General features: G+C 34.6%; 1 long non-coding RNA gene and 1 pseudogene across 1 annotated transcript in view; one reads left to right on the top strand and one right to left on the bottom strand.

The window, feature by feature from the left end:
- LOC105498353 (uncharacterized) overlaps window positions 1-19035 on the top strand; it is a 156760-nt gene that overhangs the window by 8946 nt on the left and 128779 nt on the right. The window lies entirely within an intron of this gene.
- Window positions 8168-8475, bottom strand: LOC112429596 (thioredoxin pseudogene; annotated as a pseudogene).

The following is a 19035-nucleotide window of genomic DNA, read 5'->3' as shown; positions in this document are numbered from 1 at the left end:
GTGCGATCTTGGCTCACTACAAACTCCACTTCCCAGGTTCAAGTGATCTGCTGTCTCAGCCTCCTGAGTAGCTGGGACTACAGGTGTGTGGCACCATGCCTGGCTAATTTTTGTATTTTTAGTAGGGATGGGTTTCACCATGTTGGCCAGGCTGGTCTCAAACTCCTGATCTCAAGTAATCCTTCCACCTATGGCCTCCCAAAGTGCTGGGATTAAAGGTGTGAGCCACCGCGTCTGGCCCTCTCTAGCTCTAAAATGTATTCTGAGAGAATTTTCTTTCTTGTCTCAGGGATCTAGGAGTGAACACTTGCTCCAACTGAGTCACAGTGTTCTACTCCAACTGAGTCACAGTGTTCTGCTCAACCCAGTCCAATGAGGTTGTCACATGACCCAAGCTGAGTCAATAAGATTTTTAAAAACTGGATTAAGAGGGAAAAGCCTTCTCTTTCTGGTGACTAAGATGAGAGGCTATGAGCCAGGAGCCACTGTGGTTATAGTTACACCCGAATGGAGACTCTCTAGTCAGGTGAAATGCACTGATAACCAAAGAGAAGCAGAAAGGAGAGGTAGAGAGTGCTAATTTTAGTCTTTCTGTGGTTCGCTTAGAATCCTGAAATTTTATTAAATGAGAGAATAACAGGTTTTTTTTTAAACAAGTCAGTTTAGATTTCTCTCATTTACCCTCCAAAGGTCTCCAGTAAAAGACATGTTTTCAAGAATGCTAACGACAATGACTTTTCTCAAGGGCCCGGATGCCATTGAGCTCCTAGGTAAGGTTCTATATCATTCCGGTACGTTACAACACTCTATATAGATGTCAGAGCAACTATATAATTGTATTTGGGAGATTTTTCAGGATTGCTGATATAGTTTGGATATTTGCCCTTGCCCAAATCTCATGTTTAATTGTAATTCCTAATGCTGGAGGTGGGTCCTAGTGGGATGTGTTTGGATCATGGGAGCAGATTCCTCATGAATGGTTTAGGCTCATCCCCTCTCTGAGTTCACAGGAGATCTCATCATTTAAAAGTGTATGGAACTGCCCACTCTCTCTCACTTGCTCCTGCTCTGGCCATATGACATGCTTGCTTCCCCATTAGCCTTCCACCATGCTTGTAAACTTCCTGAGGCTTCATCAGAAGCCAAGAAGATACCCCGTGCCATGTTTCCTGTACCGCCTGCAAAATCGTGAGCCAATTTAAACTCTTTTCTTTATAAATTACCCAGTCTCAGGTATTTCTTTATGGTAATGCAAGAATGGCCTAATACAATTGCTCACAATAAAGTGCTCTCTTCCTGAGAAATGCAGATGTTTGACAGCTAAGCGTTCTTGAGACCTTTGAGTGTTTGTGAGGAGTTTTACCTTCAGAGACCACTGATATCCCACCTAGTACCAAGTAGATGAAAGTCCCGAAGTTCTCCAAAGATTCTGTTAAAGCCTATGGTATGAAATGGACCATCCACATCTACTGAGAAAAACTGGTAGGACAGTGACAGGTACTTGTAGTCATGTTGCCATATCCCATATAATTCTGTGCTGTATTTGTATGTAATAGGTTGATTTACAGGAAAAAAAATCATTTGGGTGTAAACCAAAAAATAGCTGGGACAGGTTTCAATCACTTTCAAAGTTTATTTTGCCAAAGTTGAGGACATGCCCAGGAGACAGGTCTGTATTTTCTCCATAGGTGATTTTGATGGTTTCAGGGGAAAAGCAGGCTGGAGGGGAAAGAGGGAGAATGTGGTCACATTACTGAATTCGTATGTTGCAAGAGAAAAGGAACAGGTATGGGAATAGTTAATTATGTATTCACCTCAGGCTCAGTATATTGGCACTTTACATAAGATAAGGTGAACATAGTAACTTTCTGTGAATATTTTTTCTTTCTTTTTTTGAGACAAAGTCTCGCTCTTGTTACCCAGGCTGTAGTACAATGGTGCAATCTCAGCTCACTGCAACCTACACCTCCTGGGTTCAAGTGATTCTCCTGCCTCAGCCTCCTGAGTGCTGGGATTACAGGTGCCTGCCGTCACGCCCGGCTAATTTTTGTGTTTTTAGTGGAGACGGGGTTTCACTGTATTGGCCAGGCTGGTCTCGAACTCCTGACTTCAGGTGATTCGACCGCCTCCACTTCCCAAAGTGTTGGGATTACAGACATGAGCCACCGCACCCGGCCTCCTGTGAAGATTTTTAACCTTTTATTTGTAAATATTTGCTTAGGAACAAAAGGAAAGGCAGCTTCTTGCATGATTCAGCTTTCAGGTAATTTTTTTTCCTTTTGGCATAGTGAATTGGGCTCCCGCATTTTTTTAATTTTCTTTCGAATTTCTCTCCCCTTTTTAAAATCTTTAGAGAAAATGTTTTAGAAGAAAATGAGTCTGTGGTCTTGAGTTTTGTCTCATCTCTCATGGGTAGGATGGTTTATTTCTAGAAAGGTCTCATGTTATTAGAAAAGCTCATTATTAACAGGTTGTGCAGTTTCGCCTCCTACAAAGAAAAAAAAAATAGGGGGAGGAAGAGAGAAATAAAACTAAAAACGAACAAAAAAAGGGAGAGCAATCCTGGAAAGCCCATAAAGGCCATATTATTCTAAAGTCCATACATCAGTAGGAAGGTATGAAATGGTATATTTTATATATATGTAATATATATATACACACAATCTATATATACACATACATATATGTAAGTGTGTGTGTTTGTACATATACATATGTTGCTGTTATTTTCTTCTGAAGTTTAAGTTGTCTAGTTCCAGTTTTCTCAGTTTAACTTTTAGTGATTTCAAATCAGGAAAAATGATGAAAAAAGGAAAAGAAAGAAAGAAAAAATGTAAGACATTATTCTGGGAACTTGCAGCCAGGAAAATCTTTAGAATTCTGTCCAATTTATAGAAAATAATAAAAATTAAAAAACATTAGGCAAGGGCAGAACCTAACAACAGGTGTACTATAGTTTATTTTGAAACATGATTTTTCTTTTTCTAATTACCCAACTTTATTAGAGACAAAATCATAGTAGGACCAATTTATTGTGAAATAAGTTTTAGTTTTATACTTGACCTGATTATTTGAATAAAGTACAGCAAGAATAAATTATTTGCCACATAGGCTCTTTTTAAATTGGCTTTGATGGAAGTTTGTTCCATATGGAATCTCAGATTTTTCAAAGCATTGAGCCCAGCCACAGATTTATCTGTGCTTTCAAATACTTATATGAGTTGGGTAAATTGCTCTCCTCTCAAGGTGACAAGATAACTTGGGATTCCTGAGGCTGTCAGAAAGTGACATTCTTTGCTTACCACAGGTCAGGAACCCTGTACAGGGACTGTGTAGACAAGGTATGAGGCCAGTTTTCTCAAAGGGCTTTTATTGACTTTATAAGTCACCTTTGATTATTTAAAGCGGTCTCTTTATATTTGAAAATACACCATTCCAGTCAAAGCCTTGGTAAAATAACCAGTGTCTTCAATTGGGTCCTGTGCTAAAGAAAACAGACTCTTATTGCACTTATGCAAATAACTATATTGCCATAAGTTAAGAATATTCACCAATAGTTTCCAAATTCTGGAGAAATCAGGTAGAGAGAAAGAAATATGCTCTAAATTTTTCTTACAGGAGTATACTTTACTCACTTGCTAAAAGCTGTAAATAGCTCAAAAGAAAACAAAAGTTTTCTTGACTCTGAAAAACAAAATGAAAAGGATCAGCAACACTTTAAGCAAAAAAAAAAAAAAAAAAAAAATTAAAAGATTATTTCAGCCTTTTATTAATTTAGTCCATGCCAGGAATCCTTAGGAATATATTAGCTTTCTATGAGAGTCCTGGAAATTGTTTTGTCTGTTTTGTTTTTTCTACTTCAGTGGCCCAATTTTCAAAGTTATCAGAGAGTACAGGAGTCCTATAGCTGAATATAAACTGCCTTTTGAAAAGGATTAAAACAAGACAACAATTGTCTGTGGATGACAAAAGTCTTAGAACAGCCACAGTTAAAGATACAATTGGCAAGAAAATCTGGTCGCCTCTGTGGTATACAGCAACTTAACATAAAAATTGTAATTATTACTGATAATATATACTGAGACATATCAGAATGTAGAAATTTTATATGATTTTATAATGCATATTAATAACATTTATATGATTATAGCTTAAAGAAAGAAAGTTAAACAAAATTTTATATATGACAATGCTTCCTATATGATTTTAGTGTATCAAATAAGCTGAATATATCTCTTTTGGTCTTTGGGGGACCTAATATCTCAAAGGGTTAATTAGGTCCAAAAAACATAATTTAAAATTTGATTATGGAAAGTTTGTCAAATATCAAAGTTTAAAACACTTGATATTACAAAATAGAATTTCAGGTCACTATAAGTCATTTATTTACCAAAAATCAAAACTCAAAAATTTTAAAAAGGCAAAAAGCTTTTACTCATTGATAGAGGAGGCTTAATTTCCCAAACAATAAGCCCTAACAAAGACGGCATGAGGCCAATTAAATCTATCTCTCAAATCTTATAAACATCTATAAAATTTAAATAATCTTGACCATAAGATATAGTGTCCATTAAACATTTTTGTAACCATTTATAAGTTTTTAAAAAGGCAGGTTAATGCTCCAAGAAAACCTTGTTAATCTGACACAGAGGCCCTGATGCTGGTCTTGCATCAGTTTGCCTTTAACATTAACATTTAATTTATAAAGAAACTGAATTAATTTTATCTCTCAAAATTGGTCCTTACAATTTCACTTGCCCACCTCTTCCACAATAGTCTCTAGGCCTAGAGGGGTGAAATACTTTTAATTCTTGGCCCTGTGTCTTATGAACACAGTTTGTTTTGATTATCATCTTCCCCCAAGTCTGAAGATGATGCTTTAACTACTGCCCTTGTTTAAGATTTAGCAGGACTTGATGTGCTTTTTAGACCCAAGAATCAAAGCCCTGTAACTTAACAGCATAAGGACTTTAAAAGAATTACAGAAATACTGCATGTTCTCCCTTGTAAGTGGCAGCTAAATGATGAGAACTCAGTGATACAAAGAAGGGAAAGGGAATAACAGACACTGGGACCTACTTGAGGGTGAAGGGTGGGAGGATGGGAGGAGGGAGAGGATTATAAAAAATAACTATTGGGTACAAGGCTTAGTACCCGGGTGATGAAATAAACTGTACAACAAACCTCTGTGACACAAATTTATACCAAACTTGCACATGTACCTCTGAACCTAAAACAAAAGTTAAAAGAAAAAGAAATTACCACAGCCACCCCAAACTTCAGCAATCACAAATTTTATTAGTCAGCAGTCATCAACATCCAGGCAAGACACTCCATTGGCAAAAAGACTATGACTCACTGAAGGCTCAGATAATTGCTAGCATTTTTTAGTAATAAAGTATTTTTAAATTAAGGTAAAAAATAAAAGGAATACAGAAAGTTACATGGATGTAATAAACTTAATTTTAAAAAGTTTTTAAAAACCTCAGTTTTCCTAAGCAAATCAAAACTTAATAATAATTAAATAGTAATAATTTTGATAAAATGTAAAATCTGTTTGTTAGTCCAGGTACCAAAAGGTGAAAAAACAAAAACAAAGAACCCCCCCCCCCACCAAAAAAAAAAACCTTCTGCAGTGTGATTCCTTTCCCCTATGGGAAGTCCGCTTAGATAACCTACAAATCGAAAACTAATGAAAATGGTATTTGAATTACTTAGACATAGGAAGAATGTATTCTGGGTCATAAGTGAAAATTTTTAGTTTAATAGAACAATTTAAAGCCAATGCACAGGATGTTATATTGGAAGAAAACATTTGCTTTAGACCTTTAGGATAAAACATTTTTAGCATCAGGCTACAACAATAGTTAGAACCTGAGGAAAACGTTATAGGAGCTGATTAAAAAGTTGAAAGAGAGAGTTATTATCTTAGCCCTTCTCAAAAAGGAAAGAAAGCTCAAAACAGCAAGATGCAATAAAAGTTGAACTTCTGGGTTAAAAATAAATTAAAATTTCTTGTAATTATTTTTTGTTTTGTTGTTTGACATAGGGTCTCACTCTGTTGCCCAGGCTGTAGTGCAGTGGTGTGATCATGGCTCACTGCAGCCTTGATCTCCTGGGCTCTAGAGATCCTCCCACCTCAGCCTTCAGAGTAGCTGGGACTGCAGGTGCATGCCACCATACTGGATAATTTTTTCTTTTTGTTTTTTGTAGAGATTGGGTTTCACTATGTTGCCCAGTCTGGTCTTGAACCCCTGGACTCAAGTGATCTCCCATCTTGGCCTCCCACAGTGCTGGGATTACAGGTGTGAGCCACCACATCCAGCCCTCTTGTAATTTTATTAAGAGATAATACCTTAAGAAAATTTTGTACTTCTAACCAATTATTTAGTGTATTAGTGTATTTTAAATATCAAAGCCCAATCTCTAGAAAGACCATTATCAATAATTTTCTTTTAATTATAGCCAGCTTGATCACATAAAGTTTTTTTTTTCATGAAGCCTCTTTTTATAAATTTTATTGACTTACACAATCCATGTATGACATGCTTGGGTTTTTCATTTTATCCTAAACATCCTAGTCATTTTATTTTAGGACAAAAGTTTACCATACAGGATTTTTTTTTTTCATATGAAATTATTCCTCCTTCAGTTTTTCTTACCCAAAGTAGCTCTTTATAAATTTATTTATATGTCTCTTATTTACTGGTACCTTTTGCCCTGTTTTATAAATAACATTTACAGAACTTTGAATAAGACAAAAATCATTTTCCTTTAAGAACACTTTTTTTGAGAAAAATATTTTCTTATAATTTTTTAGATGGGAAATAGCCCAGATATTTAATTAATATCTATTACTTAATTTACTATAACTTTAGATTCTAAATTATTTGACATGTTTACTTATAAGCATTTATTCCATTATATTTACCTAATAATTAATTTTTAAAATAGTTTACCTACATTACTTATGAAAACTGTGACAGTCATTATTTAAAGATGGGAATAATTAAGCTTAAGAGAATAATTGATAATGTACAGAGAGATAATCCAAACTCTATGAGAAACTGAGAATAGAGTAGAAGTGGAGAGACTGGCCTTTAAAGGAGCAGGAAATACTTCCTTTTTTGTATTAAGGAGACAGTGATACGCCTTTTCTATTGTAATAGAAAGAGTGTGGGAATGGAAAATGGGTCAGAAAAACTGTCTTGTGTCTTAACTCCTACCTCTATTATATAATTTATTGAAGAAATTACTCTTTGGCACAAAGTTTCAATTATTCATTCATTTGACAAGTATATATTGAACTCCCCAAAGTAGAAGTTACTTTGGCAAGATAATATAATATTTTTCTCTGGGAAATTAAAACCTACTTCGGAAATGGTCATGCAAACAAGCACTGAACTGCAGTTATTTAACTGTGATAATGGAGGTGTGTTCAAAGTGCTATGGGAAAAGAAGGACCCATACCTTTTCAGGAGAGACTAGAAAGACTTCATGGAAATGTTTAATGACAACTAGAAGGAGAAGCAGAAATTTATATTTGGGCTGGTTAAGGATAGCTGTGATAATAAAAACTGCAATGCAATGATGATAAATGATGAGTCTAAGAAACCTCACTCACATATGGGACAACACAGAAAATTACTTTTCACTTTTCTCCCTTGGTTTATATGAATGCTTTCACATAATTGCACATTATTTTCTTAGAAGTAGAGTTAATATTTTATTCTCATTCATAATCAGAAGGCAGCTGGATCTTCATAGTTCATACTTCCTGTAAATAAAACATTACAAATTTTAAGCAGCAAATGGCTGGTTATGTTTTCAGAAAACATGATTAGGGTTGGGTGCAGTGGCTCACACCACAGAGTATTATGACAAAATAATTCCAGCACTTTAGGAGGCCAAGGCAGGCAGGTTGCTTGAGCCCAGGAGTTTGAGACTAGTCTGGGCAACATGGAGAAACCCCATTGCTCCAAAAAATACAAAAAACTAGCCAGGTGTGGTGGCACATGCCTGTAGTTCCAGTTACCTGGGAGGCTGAGGTGGGAGTATCACCTGAACCCAGGAGGTGGAGGCTGCAGTGAGCCATGGTTGCACCAGTGTACTTCAGCCTGGGTGAGAGTGAGACCCTGTATAAACAAAAAAGAAATAGAAAACATGACTAGGTTAATTTATTAGTAGTGACTTCAAGCTTTTTCTTATTAGAAAATTTACACACCTTTTGTCCTTTAAAAAAAAACTCAAAGGTTGGCATGCATTTAACTTCACACTCTGAAGCAACTTCCTGACAGTCCTCCATGTCTACTTCAGGCAGCACCATCTTGGAATACTTTGCAGAGAGGGAATGAAAGTCTCAATTATTTTGTAAAGCTTGCAACACATGGCTGAGAAATCAACTACTATAGGTTTATCTCCTGGATTGTCCAAGGCCTCCTGAAAAGCATACTTGTTCTCAATATGCTTCACCATTTTGGCTGTTGGGGTCTGACTAGAAACTGTAAGAATAGACAGAAATGAATCCAAAGCACCAGGCTGAGCTTTTTGCATATTAGATCTTTAGTGGACTGTCTTTGGAGTTCTCTGTAGTAGCACATCAATGTACTCACTTAAGCTTGACTACTTTTAACTCATACCCCATTTAGAAGTCTTCAGAGATAGGGAATTCAAACTGTTTTTAAAAGATGAATACCAATATCTTAGACTTTCCAAATGTAAATACTGCATTTTAGAGTTTATTCTCTGTAAAAAAACTGTTTAAGCATCCTAACTATATATCCATATATCTATTTTTATATATCATATATGTATATATTTGAAATTCAGGTTAAAATAATACTTAAGTGTGTATGAGGTATACTAGTTTATCAGAATTTTCTGTTTAATGAAAATACTATTGGTTTCAACATAATTGCTGAAAATCCTCCTAAAATAAATCACTTCCTTTGATGTTCTGTTAATGCTTAATATGTGTATTAAAAGTTATGTGAAAATGTTTTTAATTAAGCACTTCTTAATTTTGTTTTGCCTGGGTTTTACTATACTTGAATATTATTATTTTTAGCTTCCCTTGAATTTCTTCTCTCTGAATAATTCTTATTTGTGTGTGTGTATTTAGTGCATGATAATAAAAGTAATGCCATTTTGTAAATTATATTCCATGGTTAATACAGAGTTTTAGTTTTTCCATTATAATCATTCACATGCAGTAGTTTCCTCTTATATCTTCCTTCATTCTGTCTGCTTTTTGCTTTTCTTTCTATATCTTTTGTCTTTTCTGCAGAGAGATGGAAGTAAGGGATGTAGCTGTCAGAAATTCTAGGCTTCATATCACATGTAATTTTATAGTCTTCTACTTTTCTTCGAACTCTAATGCCAACTTTTTATTCTCTTTTAACTTTGCTCAGTCAGAGCTTATCTGCAGGGAGATAAGCTATGAATTTCAGTTAATGAATTTCAATTCTATACATGAAAAATGCTATTTTAGTATACAACCATCAAATGTGTGGATTTGCCCTTGTTTAATGTAATTTTGTATGTTTTTCAATAAAAGTGATTATTAAAAATCAGTTGGTCTTTAGCTATACAATTATACAAGTCTAAGACACAGATACGTATATATGCATTATGTTTATGTTCATTTACAAAGCAGAAAATTATTTGGCTGACTGCTTTGTAACTATAGCGTGTACATGGGAAACCTGATAAACTCAGGGTATGAAAATGACTGGTAGAAGGAGATTTGTAGAGGAGGAGGTAGTTTGTGAATTTTGTGTTGAGGAAAGACTGCCGTGAAATCTGAAAATGACCCTGTGTCTAGAAGAAAATTCATAGAACAAGGAACATTCTCTCCTGCTGTAGTGGACATTTATTGATTGATCACTCAGCGTCCATTTCCCTTATAATACCCAGATTTTTCTTAGGTCTTTCATCCCTCTTACATACTTCCTATGAGTTTAGGGAGATAGTCACATTGCTGCTGTATCTAGGGTAGGCCTACATTACTTAAGATAATATGAACATTTAGTTCCTCTGGATAGTCAGTGTTGGACTTAAGCCAAAAGTATGTTGAAACTGTCATATTTAATGCAAGTCTTTCTAGCTCCCATAGAAAAGTTCTGGAGTCAGGAAGGCACACAGCTGAGGATGGCTGGCAACTATAAGACATCTGGCAGATATTCTAAGTACAGGGGAAAAAATAATCTAATCCTTATGAAGTTGGATATTAAATGTGGGAAAGTGTTCTAGAATCACAATAATACCTGGTTAGAAAGTCATCCTGCCTTTTTCAACTGCAAGAATCATTAGTAACATGTGTTCATGAAACTTCATCTATGATGTGTAAGGACTTTCACGTAAAACTAGCCTTCCCTTTAACTTTAATTCTTCCCCATTGTGCAGGCTGTTGAATTAAAAACTACTAGTTCCTTTATGTGGGTATTATATTAGAAATTCTGTAAAATTTTAAGAATTATTTCCAGGGTAAAATGAATTCCCAGTTCAAGCCACAAATGATTCATAAATGAATATTTAAAGTACAATCCATTCATAAGTTTAGAATTTACTGCATCTATGAAAGGTTTTGTAGTGTGCTAGAACGAGCACTGCTTTAGGAAGGAGTCAAAGAATATTGATTCTAATCCTGGCTCTGCCATTAATTAGCTATGAGACCTTGGCAAATCCCTTCCCTGGTTCTTAATTTTGTCATTTGTAAAATGAAGGAGTTAAAGTAGATGTCTAAGATTCTTCCAGTTCCAGGAATTTGTAATAAATTAACCAAATTTCAGAACACATGCTTATTCAACAGTGACTTTAAAATACTAAGTTTTAGAAATATGTTTTGAAAATTATCCTAAAATCTATGATATTAGGATAATTAAACATCCTAAATGTTTAATTTAGGATCATTAAACATTATTCATAAAAGTAATTTTACCTTTGGGCATTTAATTTAATACATTAGTTAATATCATTCTAATAATGGTACTAAGGTACAACTAACTAGGAGAAGTATTAGAGGTCATATTAAATGCATTTTTAAACTAATCTAAATTTATTTTAAATATTTTCATTTATTTTCAAATTGTTTTTATGATGCATTGATTTAAGAGAACTTTTGCTTTGTACACATACATACACACACACACATATACATGCACATGCCATGCACACAAACATATATAATGTTTCTTACATTCATTCAGCCTACTTTATACCAGGTACTATGCTAGGATCCAGGGACATGAAACTTGCAGTTATTGGCTGCAAGGAGCTTATGGTCTGTTGAATGAAATAATCATGTAAACTGACAGTTGCATGGTCAGTTAACCTATGAAATATCTGCATACACTAATAATCAGAGAAATTCTAATTAAATAGTATATTCCAGTTTTTGCACATTACAAGATTTATAATATGTAAGGCAGAATGTGGCAAAAGGGACACTGTTTTGGAATGATTATAAATCCTACTCCTTCTTTGTCCCATTATCCTGTTTAGTTTTTCTTCTTAGATACTATCAGCATCAACATATTATATTTACATTTTATATAATCTGTTTTCACCCACTGGAATGAAAAGCTCCATCAGAGAAAGGATTTAAGTAAAAAGAAAAAAAACTGGGTAAACACACGCTCATCTGGGGGAGGCAAAGATACATGAAGCAAATGTTTACTCCATGTAAAATTTGTGTTCGTTGTTTCTGTAAGATGCATTTTATTCTCTTGTTTGAAATTTTTATATTGGGCACAGATTTCTTTATTAATTAAATATGAAGGCAAATGAACAGATAGTATATTTTTTTAAGCACCATGGCCCCTGTAATAAACTATGTGGAATGCTTAAGAACGTCATGAAACCTAACTTTGGAGGGAGTTATGTCAGGAGGAAACACCTGAGCTAATCTTGATGAATGAATTTAATTAGCCAGGTGGAGAAAGAAAGGAAGGAGGTCAATCTCACAAGAAGCAGCAACTTATACAAGAGTCATAGAGGCATGTAAGTGTAGAATACACAGAGAATTGCAGGTAATTTGCATAAGTAGAATATATAGTACAAGGAAAAGGAGAGTGATATGAAGCTGTAATGGTGAGTATGGATCAGATTCTGAGAATTTATTTGCTATTTTAAGAATTTCACTTTACACCACTTCAAATCTATTCCTGATAATTCTTGCTTCTGACTTTAAAGATCACTTTCCTGTAGGCAGGCAGTCACATTGTAATTGTAGCTCCCACATCTATTTTTGTTTTCTTATAGTTTATCCTGCATAAAACAGCCAGTTACCTTTTCACCATATAGTTCCCTTTTCAGTTGTATTTACCATAATGTATTATATGTACGTACATTCAAAATGCATGAGAGAATGTTACAATTTTTGCTTTTAAAGATCAAACACACTTTAAACAACTACAGAAGACAAGAAGACTTTATTATATTTACTGAGATGCTTAACATTTCTGTTGTTCTTCCTTCATTCTCGATGCTACAGGCATCTTTTGGGTATTATTTTCCTTCTGTCTAAAGAAGTTCCTTTAATGATTCTTGTAGAACAGATCTGCTGGCAACACATTTTTTAGTTTATTATCCATCTGAGAATACTTTATCTTAATTCCTAAAAGACATTTTCTCTGAATATGGAATTCTGGGTTGAAAATTATTTTCTTTCAGCACTTTATAAATGTCGTTTCACTTCCTTCTGGCCTCAATGAAACAGCTGCAGTCATTAGAATAAATGTTTCCCTATAAGTAATACATCATTTTTCTTTGGCTTTTTTCATGATACTTTCTTTGTCTCTAGTTTTCAGCAGTTGGAATAGGATGGCTCTGGGCATTTTTCATTGTTGTTGTTATTTTTCTGTTTGAGTTTGCTGAATTTTTTGAATCTGTAGCTTAATGCCTTTTCTTCACATTTTCAGCCCTTATTTCTTCAAAGTTTTAAACGTTAACATATTCTTTCTTGTCTCTGTGACTAAAATAACACAAATATTAGTTCTTTCATGATTACACCACAGGTTCCTGAGGTTCTGTTTAACTTTCTCAATCATTTTCCCCCTGCTTTTCAGATCATATACCATAGTTCCCCCTTATCCTCAGGGGTTATGTTCCAAGACCCCTCGTGTATGTTTGAAAGGCAGATAGTATCAAACCCTGTGTAGACTATGTGCACATTTCCTTTTCCTTCTTTACAATTTCACAAACAGAACATTCATTCTTACCGTAGATCTTAGTAATCTCGACATATGATTTATTTGATTTCTTTATTAAATCGAAAACTTTCACCTTATTAAATCAAGTTTAGCCTAAAGCTACATCCTTACATATTCTAAGTTCAGCCTAAAGGGTTCTCTGTACATCGTGAACTATAACAAGTGGAGATGTAAACAGACCATAGCCTATTCTTGTGCCAATCACCGAGTTTTGGCCAATCAAATGCAGCCAGCTATTCAAACCATGTTCACATAAGGTAAACACCAAGCAGTAACTGATCCAGGTGTTTCTGCACCTTACTTCTGATTTCGGTAGGTCACATTCCTTTTTCTGTTCATAAATCTTCTTCCACCACATGGCTATGCTGAAGTCTCTGAGCATACCCTGGCTTGGGGAGCATACCCTGGCTTGGGGAGCATACCCTGGCTTGGGATGCTTTCCAATTGGTAAATCATTCATTGCTCAATTAAACTCTTTCAAATTTAATTCCACTGAAGTCTTTCTTTTAACAACATTTTCACTTAAAAGTAGCACCTGATGGCTTCCCTTTTGCATATCCGAATTGCCAGCATTACTACTTGTACCTTGGGGACAATAGTAAGTAAAATAAGGGTTACTTGAATACAAGCTCTGCTATACCACAACAGTTGATGTGACAACAAATATAGCCACTAAGAGACTAATGGGCACATGTAATACACAGTGTGGATATGCTTTGATAAAGGGATGATTTCATGTCCTGATTGGGACAAAGTGGGATGGTGTGAGATTTCATCATGCTGCTCAGAACCACACATGTTTTAAAAGTTGTGTATTATTTCTTCTGGAATTTCTATTTAATATTTCATATTGCAGTTGACCATGGGTAAGCAAAACCTTGCATAAGGGGGGGACGACGATAATTTCTATTGCTCTATCTTCAAATTCATTAGTTTTTTTTTTTGTCCTCTGTATTCTGCTAGTGAGCCAAAGTTTTAAAATTTGTTATTGTATCTTTTAGTTCTAAAATTTCCATCTGGTTCTTCTTTATGTTTTCTATAATCATTCCTCCCTATCTGCAGAGGATTGGTTAAGACCCCCCTGTGGATACCAAAATCTGTGCATACTCAAGTTCCACAGTCAGCCCTGTGGGACACTCAGACACAAAAAGGTTGCCTTTGTACTACTCAGGTTTCACATTCCATGAATATTGTACTTTCAGTTCATGTTTGATTGTGGATATGGAACCTGCCAATACAGAGGGCTGACTGTATTTATTGAAAAATATCCACTATGTGGACTCATGCAATTCAATCTTTTGTTGTTCAAATATCAATTGTATTTTATTTCAAGATTTCAAGATTTTGTATCTGCACTCTTTCCTGTACTTTCCTGTTTCCTGGGGCTCCCCTCATTAGTCGTCTTACTGTATCTTTATTACTCCACTCTGCCACATGCTTCTTGTGACTCTCTCCACATCTGGTACAAAGCAACAAGATAATAAAAGAGTGTATTAGTCCATGTTCTCACTGTTATAAAGAACTGCCTGAGACTGGGTAATTTATAAAGAAAAGAGGTTTAATTGACTCACAGTTCTGCATGGCTGGGGAGGCCTCAGGAAACTTACAATTCTGGTGGAAAGGGAGGCAGGTGTTTCCTACAGGGTGGCAGGTGAGAGAGAAGACCAAAGGAGGAACTTACAAACACATATAAAATCATCAGATCTCTTGTGAACTCACTGACTGTCATGAGAACAGCATGGGGGAACCACCCCCACGATCCAATCACCTCTCTCCCTTGACCTGTGGCATTACAGGTCCCTCCCTAGACATGTGGGGATTACAATTCAATATGAAATTTGGGTGGGGACACAGGGCCAAACCATTTCAAAGAGGGTGGGGAAAAATTACCTTATTTGCTTTAATTACAGCTCCTGTGACTGGAAATGAAAGTCTTCCTCCCTTAGAGTTTTCAGCTCTTGTACCTCCCATTGCTGCCTCAGCCATGGTCTTTGAGCCACTATTGGATTGCTTGGGTGCAGGGACATGAGAGAATGGAGAACAAGAAAGAAAAAGGGAGTTCCTGCATTCTCTGAGTGTTGGGAGATTGCTTTTCCACTCCTTGAGCTTCTTAAGCCAGAACTGGAGGAATTCTCCTGGCACTTTATCTGTTTACAATCAAATTCTATTTCCAGATTTCCTGCTGAATTGAGCCCAGGCCAGGAGATGCTAGAGTAAAATAAAAGTTAAAGCTCACTGCCCTTTCAGTGGTACTTTGAATTCTGATTTTCTTCCCAGTCTCCTTGCCACTTAACTTTTCAAAGTTCTCAAACAGCTGCTGGATGCGTTCTGTTCAGGTTTTACACCTGTATTAGGTACAATAGTGAATTACTAATAAATAGTTACTTGATTATTGAGTGAGAGGATATCATAACTTATCAAATTAAGAATTTTTAAATGAATTTTTTTGCCAATATTTTTTATGAGGGAGAATTGAATTTCTCTCTTGTAAAATTCCTTTTCTAGTTGTTAAACTAATTGTTTTTTGTTATCCTGAAAGAAATGATCTTCATCACATTGTTGTTTAGTTCTCATAGTATTTGCTGCAGGCTCAGTATGTAATTGATTTTTAAAATATTTTTACATTTTTGTACATTCTTATTTGTAGATCTTTGTGTTCGAATAATTCAAAATTTAAAAAAGCTTCAGTGTTTCTGTAGAAATAATCAAACTGTTACACTATGTAGTAAAAACAATCACCACAGTACAAAAATACCCTATCAAATCATCCCAACCATTTTAGTAGTGTTTGTTCTTTAAAAAATTTAAATGTAATATATAACATTTTGTGTGTTATTATACTTGTTTCCTTTTCCCTTAAAATTAATATGTTCATTTTTGTAACTTGAAAATAAATTTTAAAATAAAATTATCCACAATGAAATTCTTGGATAATCAGATACAAGGACTAAAAATCTTTTTAAATTTTATATTAAAAGAAGTTATTAATAACTGAAAAACTACCATTCAAGGCATATGTTAACTATTAAAAAATAGAGGGGAAAAATAAAGTGTTCATACGTACCAAATAATGATCAAAATGCTAACTTATTTATAGGTTGTCTCTTCATAAAACATGGTTATGGTACAGTCACAAGCAATTGCAATGGGGTTGTATTGCAGTTGGCACTTTAAAGCTCATGAACTTTCAATGTAATTTTATCTTCACTGCAGAATTTTGTCTTATTGGGTTTCAGTTATTAGAAGTAATTCTAAATATAGGAAACATGGTATCATGGACACTATAAAATGAACTGCTAGACTCTGAGAATCAGGCTTGGATAGAAATGAGTCTAGCATATTTGCCTTCCTTTGTCACCATAATGAAAATGTAATTAGGTTGGATGTCTACTTCTTAGAAGCCTAAGCTTCTAACAGGCATACATTTCCTAGGGGCCATAACATCAACCCTCTTTAAGATTCTTTAGGAGTGCCTATCAAGAAATGACAAATTTCTTAAAATAAATCTAGTGTAAAAACTAGATATTTTTGACTCTTTTGTAAGTCATCAGTCCTATCTAAGTGTTCTTTCATTACTTCAATAAATATTTGTTGACTGCCTACTATATTCTGGTAACTTTGTTAGATCTGGATCTGTATTAGTCAGCAAAATACAGTTTCACTCCAAGTTACAGTCTAGCAGGAAATACAAGCCAATAAAATAAGGTTTAATTGTTGCTCTGATAAGAGAGGTATACAATTTGTGGAGGTATATTGGAGGGACATTTAGCTCAAAGAAGGCCTAGAATAATACTCAACACCAAGTAGGAATCAACCAAGTGAAGAGGTGTTAGAAACGCTTTTTGCCTTGTGAGAAACTCTGTATAAGAGGCTCGCCCGAGACTTGTAGCCTGTAAATCGTGATGCTTTATGGTCCCACTTCAAGGTTATTTTGTCTCTTCTAAAGAGTGAGTGCCCAGCAAAATTTACACTTTTTCTCTACGTTAAATAATGCTGAAGTTCTAATTAATATACAATTCTGATCAGATACGACTGAATAAAAACAGTGATCAATCATAAAGAAACGTTAATGTTCTCATACATCACTGTCAACTACTAATAAATAATTTTATATGTATATTGTCTCCTAGGCCAAGCATATTACAATGCTTCTTGATGGCATCTGTTAACAGCTTACCTTCGCTGTTATCTTGTCTGACAGCAGATCCATTTACATATTTGCTTGTCTTACCATTTTATTTCCAGGTTCCTTCCACATTTCTTATTCTTCAGCGATCATTCTGCCCTTGTGAAATATAAACACCATTTCTGTTAGATTAATTACCCATTTTATCCTCACTTTTCCAGACAAATCACCATGTCTTTGAAGTGTATAATATATTATTTTAATTCCTCTGATAGCTTGCTCTCAGATAACTTCTGTTTTCTTTTCCTCCTTTCATCACTGGAAGTTACATTTCTGAGTGCATGCCTTCAAGTTAATTTCTGAATATTCTTCTATAGCATAGTAAGAGAAAAACAATCTTATTTGGCTGGCCAATGGTGATGAATGGAGTGTAGACCAGACTGTAGGGTCCAAAGTCTTCAAGAGAGAAAGAGCAAGAATGAAAGGTGGTGGTATAACTAAATATTTTTGTAATCATGGACAAGAGTATTTCGGATCATGATAATTTACTTCAGGTTATTTGCAGTTGAATTTCAGACTTCTGTGAGTGACAGCACATGGGGTCCTAGATGCTCTGATGGAGAACCTGGGTATTACAAAATTATGAGTCGGTGGGCTTATATTAAATGGAGTACTTAAAGAAGAACTACTCACATTGCCCAGATTGTGCTTGAATGGACACAGTCTCAAGAATACAATGTGCTCGAGTGTTAATATATGCCCATTGGACTGTATTTTCCATGAAAGGCCATATTGTGTCTATCAATAAATGCTGTAGAATAAGTGAAGAAACATGATATGAACTGCAATATTGTGCTTTTTCACAAAAGGCAACATTATCTGCCACTTTAGAGAGAGTGAGATTGTACTATCATACAAAAGAAAATAAAGATCATACCCCTATACGTTCTTTGTGGTATTTGTGATGGAGTGGGTAGTTTGGGGCAATTTTGGAGAGATAAATACATTGAATAGCATTTGACTCCTATATACATGGAATATTTTACAGAACATTATAATCTAAGGAGATTTGTCAACTTTAAAATCAAGAGGTCATAAGGAATCATAAAGAGCTAAATTTACGTTGCCTTTATTACCATGAAACCATCTATTACTAATAGAAAGCAGTAAGTAAGAATACTCTATAATTAGTGATCTAAAGCTGAAAATGATGGACTAGCTTTTTCACTGAAAGCAATTTCTATTCTGTTACTCAATTACTCAGTCGCTTAATTTTAAGATTTTATTATGTCTTTAAATCATGATAAATATAGGAAATATGATGCTTTTCTACTTCCTAACCACTGCTTATCCAAGCATCCACAATCTTTTATAACACTATTTTGTACTACCATATTTATTTTAAAATGAAAAGTATTGGATTTTTTGTTATAGTGACAGAATCTTATTGTGGTAGTCGAATAAAGCAACATTGACTTAAGTCATAGAATTAGAATATGAATATACATTGATATTGAGACATACATATTTTTGAAAAATTTAATGACAGCAACACTAAAGAATAAGAAATAACTTTTACAATTATAAGTTCAATGTTCTAGAAAATTCATGTTGAAAATTGCTTAAAATTTTTATTATGAGGTTTTTAGGAACATTTTCTATGTTGATAATATAAAATATAGCAAAGAGAACTCAGAT

Source organism: Macaca nemestrina, chromosome 1, assembly GCF_043159975.1.
Source record: "Macaca nemestrina isolate mMacNem1 chromosome 1, mMacNem.hap1, whole genome shotgun sequence".
Lineage (NCBI taxonomy): Eukaryota > Metazoa > Chordata > Mammalia > Primates > Cercopithecidae > Macaca > Macaca nemestrina.
Note: the sequence above shows the minus strand (reverse complement) of the source record. Positions and strands in the feature narration are given on the sequence as shown.